This window comes from Lynx canadensis, chromosome F2 (assembly GCF_007474595.2).
Source record: "Lynx canadensis isolate LIC74 chromosome F2, mLynCan4.pri.v2, whole genome shotgun sequence".
Lineage (NCBI taxonomy): Eukaryota > Metazoa > Chordata > Mammalia > Carnivora > Felidae > Lynx > Lynx canadensis.
In genome coordinates, this window is record NC_044320.2 from 8,429,941 (window position 1) to 8,436,875 (window position 6,935).

The window sequence follows — 6,935 nt, forward strand, 5'->3', positions numbered from 1 at the left end:
GGTGGGGAACGTCCGCTCGCTGTCATTAGTCTGCAAGCCAGGCTGTCAGAGGCCTCGTCTCAGCTTGTGCCCCTGTGACCACAGCAGCAGGGGGCGGAGAGCGTGGCAAACCGCGATTGCCTCTTGACGCTTTTCCATTCAGCTCTTATCTCATAAGCCAGAGCAAGTCAAGGGGCTGGGAATGCCCTGCCCTCGCCCAGAGAGCAGCTAGCCAGCAATCTTTGAATGAACGGCTATAATATTTTCCACACCTTCGTTATCGCTGTCTGCCTGGTAAACAGACGTGTATCTTTAGGCTCCTCTTAACTGCCTTCTCCTCCAGGGAGCCTTCCTTATTCACACTTCCATCATGGACAGCACTGGACTTGCTCTGGTTTGTTCAGTTCCTTTCTCCTTCAGGGCACTCCTCCGGGGCAAGCACCACGTCCCTAAAGGCCCCAGCACAGTCTGGAGAGAGGACGGAGCCAAGTGTCTCCATATCAAAGGAACAAATGTTTAGGTAAGTGGTTCCCCAACTGGCTTGCCAGGCCGGTGTACCCCAAAGTCTCCTGGGTGGGACGGGGATGGAGGGAGACGTGTGAGAGCTTCTAAGGGATCTAGAGCCAGCCGAGCTTCCCCTCCCCTGTCTGGCAACTCCAAAGACAACCATGGGGGAGGGGAAGGGGGAAAAAAAAAGTTAGAGAGGGAGGGAGCCAAACCATAAGAGCCTCTTAAAAACTGAGAACAAACTGAGGGTTGACAGGGAGTGGGAGGGAGGGGAAAGTGGGTCCTGACCCTGCTTAGTTACTTCCCAGCTGTCAATTTGTATCTTTTGTGCTTGTCCAAGGTCTTCTCTACACCTTCTCTACCCCCTTGACCGTTCCCTCCCAGGTAAACCCTGCCTCCCCAGTAAGAAGTTTTATAAAATAAAATAACTGTACTTCCCAGCCTCCCTCACGACCCTGGAGAAGCGGACGAGACTAGACTCCAATTTACCGACGGACGAAAGAGCACATGGCGGAGAAAGGACGCGCCCCAGGTCAAACCACTGGCTGGCAAGGGACGGAGTTGGGGTCCGACCCCAAACCTCCGTGACCCGCAGCTCGGGCCACACTGGACGCTGGTCAAAGGGAAGGCTGACACAGGCCTCGCAGAACAGGCTCCGGGCCCCCAGTTACCACGATGCCTCGAAGCCATGCCTGACCCTGCTCCCCGCATCTGCCCTGGTTACCCCTCGAGGCCCTGGGCTCAGCCTCCTGGACTGGAGCTACCAAGCTGACCCCTCGGCCCTACTCCTCACAGAAGACCGGGCTTTGTCTCCACGGGACAATTAGCAGCTACCGTGGGCAGCAGACAGGATCAAAATGAGAGGCCAGGACGAACCCCAGTTCCTGCTGTGTGACTACCTAACGGGTCACTGGCTACACAGAGCCTCAATGTCCTCTTTGGGAAAAAAAAAAAAGTTAACATTACTCTGGCTTGGCTTAAGGATTCAATGAGTTCATGTACAGAAAACACTAGGTCAGGGGCGCCTGGGTGGCTCAGTCGGTTAAGCATCCGACTTCGGCTCAGGTCATGATCTCGCGGTTCGTGGGTTCGAGCCCCGTGCCAGGCTCTGGGCTGACAGCTCGGAGCCTGGAGCCCGCGTCGGGTTCTGTGTCTCCCTCTCTCTGTGCCCCTCCCCTGCCCTCTCTCTCCTCCTCTCTCCCTCAAAAGTAATAAATAAACGTGAAAAAATTAAAAAAAAAAACACTAGGTCACTATCTGGCATGCATAGGAGCTTAATACACGAGAGTGCCATTCGCCTTCACCATAACGTGCTGTTGCTCTGTCCTTGGGGGCAGGGATGGTTGAGAGGAGCGCTCCTCAGTGGGGCCCGCGGGCTGCCACCAACCCCCAAACTCCATTTCCCATCTGCAATAAGACCAGGGGCTTGCACCAGACACAGATCCCCTAGTCCTCGGCCCGCCCTGCCCCAGGTCCTTCCCGGGCACAGCCGGGATGCATGCAGGAGGTGCTTAGCGCTGGCTGAGGGTTCTCCTGAAGGAAGCGATGGAGATGGAGATACAGCAGGTCCAGGCGGGGCCGAGGGCATTTCCTCTGCCTGTTGCCCAGCGGTGGGGGAGGGATCTGGGCGCCTGGCCCTTCCGCGGACCTTGATTTCCCCCTGGCTCTGTCTCCTCCACAGCATCCGGCTTCCATCACTGGACAGATGATACTGGGCCCCAGGCTCCTCGACCTCCCAAGGACCCTAAGCATCAATCGGACTTATCAGAATTGCTTATTCTGGCCCGAGTAACGTGCCAAGGAAGATGGGGAAGCAGCCTGGACCTAGTGGGAGGTCAGAGATCAAAGTGAGGACGTGGAACCCTGCCCGGGCCGGGTCCAGCCAGCACCAAGGACTTGGGCCGTCTCAGGCCGGCTCAGCTGTCCCGGAGTCCTCCGAAACCTCCTGCCGCCTCCTGCCTCCTCATCCCAGTCTCCTTGCAAGGGCTGAGCCAGCGCTGAGCAAGTCAGATTTGCAACCTTCTTGAAAACAGAAAAGCCCTCGATAAGAGGCAGTTGTTTTCATCATTAGCATTATTATAAAAGAACGGGTGAGCTTGCCTCAGTGCTCAGAATGATCTCCCCAGATCCACGCTAGCCTTTCCACTATTTTCTGGAAGGATGAAGAGAAGGGCACGAGCCACTCACTCTGGACTCAGACGTGGAGCTCCAGCTTTAAAGCCCCACCTGCCGAACACTCTCAAACTCGCCGACACTGCACCTTGGTGTCCTGAACGTACAGAGGAAGATGATCAAATCCCACAGAACCCACAGAAGTCAGGGCCTTTCCCGTGTCTCAGAGCTTCCACAAGGCTGAGCTGAACTCAAAGCCAACTTGGGGTAGCCGCCATTTTGTGCCGTTCCAAAGCCCAGCACTGGGTTCGGAACAGCACACTGTGCGCACAGAGTAAGTGCTAAAACCCAAGTCCCTCAGGAAAAACCTGAATCTGACCACAAATGAACTCAGGAGGCAGATATGTAGTGATACAGGACACCCGAGGAGGGGACCCCAGAGATGCCGTTGCCATACTTGAACTTAACCCCTGTCCCCAGATGCCCACCACAGTCTCGGGGGAAACCAGCTCCCAGAAGCCACCTACAGCCAGCACCAAGGATGCACTTTAGAATCTAGGGGGCTGAGTTTTAGTTTTAACAGCTTGACCAAGACATAATTTTCATACCGTATACTTCACCCAGGTAAATTATGCGACGCAGCAGGTTTTAACGTATTCGGAGCTGTGCAGTCATCACCATGATCAGTTTTAAGAACATTTGTGCCACCCCTAAAAGCACTGGTATGCTTTAGCTATCACTCCACCCCCACCCACCCATCTCTCCCCACCTCAGGGAACTGATCATCTACTTTTATCCCGATTTATTTGCCCATTCTGGACACTTCATAAAAATGGCCTCATATGATACGTGGTCCGTCATGACTGGCTCCTTCCATTCCGAGTCATGTCTTCATGATTCTTCCTTGTGTGCACGCGCCATGCACACAGTTGTAGCGGGCGTCAGCACCTCATCCCTCTTCGTGTCCTGATAATATTCCACGGTGCGGACGTGCCACATTTTATGCATCCGTCATCAGCCGATGGACATGTCAGTTACTTTTACATTTTGACTATTACGAAGAATGCTGTTAGGAACACTCAAGAACAAGTCTTTGTGTGGCTATTAATTTCATTTCTCCTGGGTGTACATCCAGGAGTGGAATCGCTGAGTCACGTGTGACTCTGTTTCACCTTTTGCAGAACTGCCACACCGTTTTCCACGGTGGCTGCGCGCACCGGCTGTGCGTGACCCCGTCCATTTCTCCTTATCCTGGCCCACACCTGTCACTGTCTGTATTTTCTATCATAATAATCCAATTGGACATGACTCAGTATCCCGTTGAGGGTTTGCTTTATATTACCCTCATGATGAAAGATGTTGACTGTCTTTTCATGTGCTTCTTGGCCTTTGTATATCTCCTTTGGAGAAAAATCTGTTTGGATGATTTTCCCACTTCCAAAAGCGAGATTTTTTTTTATTGTCGACTTGTAAGAGTTCTTGATATATTCTAGATGCAAGTACTTTCTAAGATATATATGATTTGCAGATCTGTTCTCCCATCTCATAGGCTATCTTCACTTTCTTAATGACCTTCGCCAAGCGCGAAAGTTTTTAATTTAGAAGAAGTCAAAGTGCTTTTGGTTTCCTATCTAAGAACGCTTTGCCTAGGGAAACAAAAGCAAAAAATGAACTACTGGGACCTCATCAAGATAAAAAGCTTCTGCACAGTGAAGGAAACAATCAGCAAAACTAAAAGGCAACTGACAGAATGGGAGAGGATATTTTCAAATGAAATACCAGATAAAGGGTTAGTATCCAAAACCTGTAAACAACTTATCAAACTCAACACCCAAAAAAACAAATAATTCAGTGAAGAAATGAGCAAAAGACATGAATAGACACTTTTCCAAAGAAGATATCCAGATAACTAACAGATACATGAAAAGATGCTCAACATCACTCATCATGAGAGAAATACAAATCAAAACCATAATGAAATACCACCTCACACCTGTCAGAATGGCTAAAATTAACAACTCAGGCAACAGATGTTGGTGAGGATGCAGAGAAAGAGGAACGCTTTTACACTGCTGGTGGGAAGGCAAACTGGTGCGGCCACTCTGGAAAACAGTATGGAGGTTCCTCAAAAAATTAAAAATAGAACTACCCTATGACCCAACAATTGCACTACTAGGTATTTATCCAAAGGATACAGGAGTGCTGATTCAAAGGGGCACACGCACCCCAATGTTATAGCAGCATTATTGACAATAGCCAAAGTATGGAAAGAGCCCAAATGTCCATCGACCGATGAATGGATAAAGAAAATGTGGTGTGTGCGTATATATATGGAATACACACACACTTCATTATATATATATGAAATGAAATGAAATCTTGCCATTTGCAACAACATGGATGGAACTAGAGTGTATTATGCTAAGCAAAATAAGCCAGAGAGAGACAAATAATCATATGATTTCACTCATATGTGGCATTAAGATACAAAACAGATGAACATAAGGGAAGGGAAGCAAAAATAATAGAAAAACAGAGAGGAAGACAAACCGTCAGAGACTCTTAAATACAGAAAACAAACTGAGGGTTGCTGGCAGGGTGTTGGGTGGGGGATGGGCTAAATGGGTGATGGGCATTAACGAGGGCACTTGTGGGGATGAGCACTGGGTGTCAAATGTACGTGATGAATCACTAAATTCTACTCCTGAAATCATTATTATACTATATATTAACTAACTTGGATTTAAATTTTAAAAAAGGAAGGAAGGAAGGAAGGAAGGAAGGAAGGAAGGAAGGAAGAGAGAGAGAGAGAAAGAGAGAGAAAGCAAGCAAGCAAGCTTTGCTTAAACTAAGGTCATGAAGAATTACTCCTATATTTCATTCTAAGACTTTTAGAGTTCCAACTCTTATATTTAAGTCTATCATCCACTTTGAGACAATTCTTATGTAGGATGTGAAGAATGGGATACAACTTCCTACCTTTGCGTGTCGACATCCACTCGCCCCAGCATCTTTCATTGAAAAGAAAATTCTTTCCTCACCAAAGCATCTTTGAACGCTTGTTGACAATCCGTTGACCAAAAATGTGAGGATTTAACTGTGGGCTCTCACTTCTATCCTTGTTTATCCTTGTACCAGTACCACTTTGTCTTAAATTCTACAGGTTTGTAGTGTTGAGGAATTAGACAAGCCCAGTAGGCTGAGGTGTCTCAAATGACTTGGGAGCCTCCGACGTGCAAACCAAAACCTATGGTACAGCCAGTGCACTCAAGTCCAAGAAAATGAAACCAAAGAACAACTGATCACAGTCCACTAGACGTTCCCAAATGCGGCAACTGCTCAAGCTATTGCCAGTCACATAACTTGCTTGCTCTCTTCCATGCCTTCTCTGTAAAAACCCTCCCCTAGCTCCTGTCCAACCACTTTCTGTGGGGTGCCCCACCCAACTGGAATTGATGTTTGCTCAAAGAAACTCTTGAAAATTTTAATGCGCTTCAGTTTATCTTTCAACGGCAGCAACCGTTGAAATTGAGAAATGTGAGTTATCTAACTTTGTTCTTTTTTTTTCTACTTTGTTTTGGCTGTGTTGGATCACTTGAATTTCCATATCATTTTTACCATCAGCTTGTCAATGTCTGTAGCAAAGTCAGCTGGGGTTGTGTTGAATGTCTAGATTGATTTGAGGTGCGTTGCCATGTTAACAATATTAACTCTTCTGATCCTTGAATGTAGATTCTCTTCCCATATGTTTAGGTTTTCTTTGATTCCTTTCAACAATATTTTGTAGTTCTCGGAGTGTAAGTTTTGTACTGATTTTGTCAAATTTATTCCTAGGTAGTTTATCCTTTTTGATGCTATCCTACATGGAATTGCTTTCCTCATTTCATTTCTGGAATGCTCATGGCTAGTGTAGAGAAACACAGGCTTCCCCCACTATCTGCAAGCAGAGTGTTCCAATGAAAACCTTCAGTAAACCAAAATGGTGCAAAGCAAGGAAGCCATCACCATTAATTTATATGGAAAAACTTCGGAGCATCCCCAGACCCCAAAAACAACCCTCCTGGGCTTTTCTGATAGCTTAGGACCCATGTTGCTAAAGAATGCCCAAAGTAAATGGAGATGAAGCACCGATACAGACACAGGTCAAAGCTCTGGGGCTTGATGCAGAAGTACTTAGTGTAGTTCCCGGGAACAGTGCTGGCTGGTGCCACTCTCAGAGTTCGGGGTGCCCTGCCTCCATAGCGGCTTGCTGCTTTTTCATAAAAGTGAAAATCCTCGTGAGCTTTCTTTCCATTACCAAAATCGGTACCAATGTAGGTCTTTCATGAAAGCAAAGT

At 47.8% G+C, this 6,935-nt stretch overlaps 1 long non-coding RNA gene across 1 annotated transcript; it reads left to right on the forward strand.

Moving 5' to 3' along the window:
- Positions 1-339: 339 nt before the first annotated feature.
- LOC115506109 lies at positions 340-1,441 on the forward strand. The gene is made up of 2 exons (XR_003966227.1): positions 340-499; positions 928-1,441. It is a non-coding gene; the product is annotated as an uncharacterized LOC115506109 (long non-coding RNA).
- Positions 1,442-6,935: the final 5,494 nt, after the last annotated feature.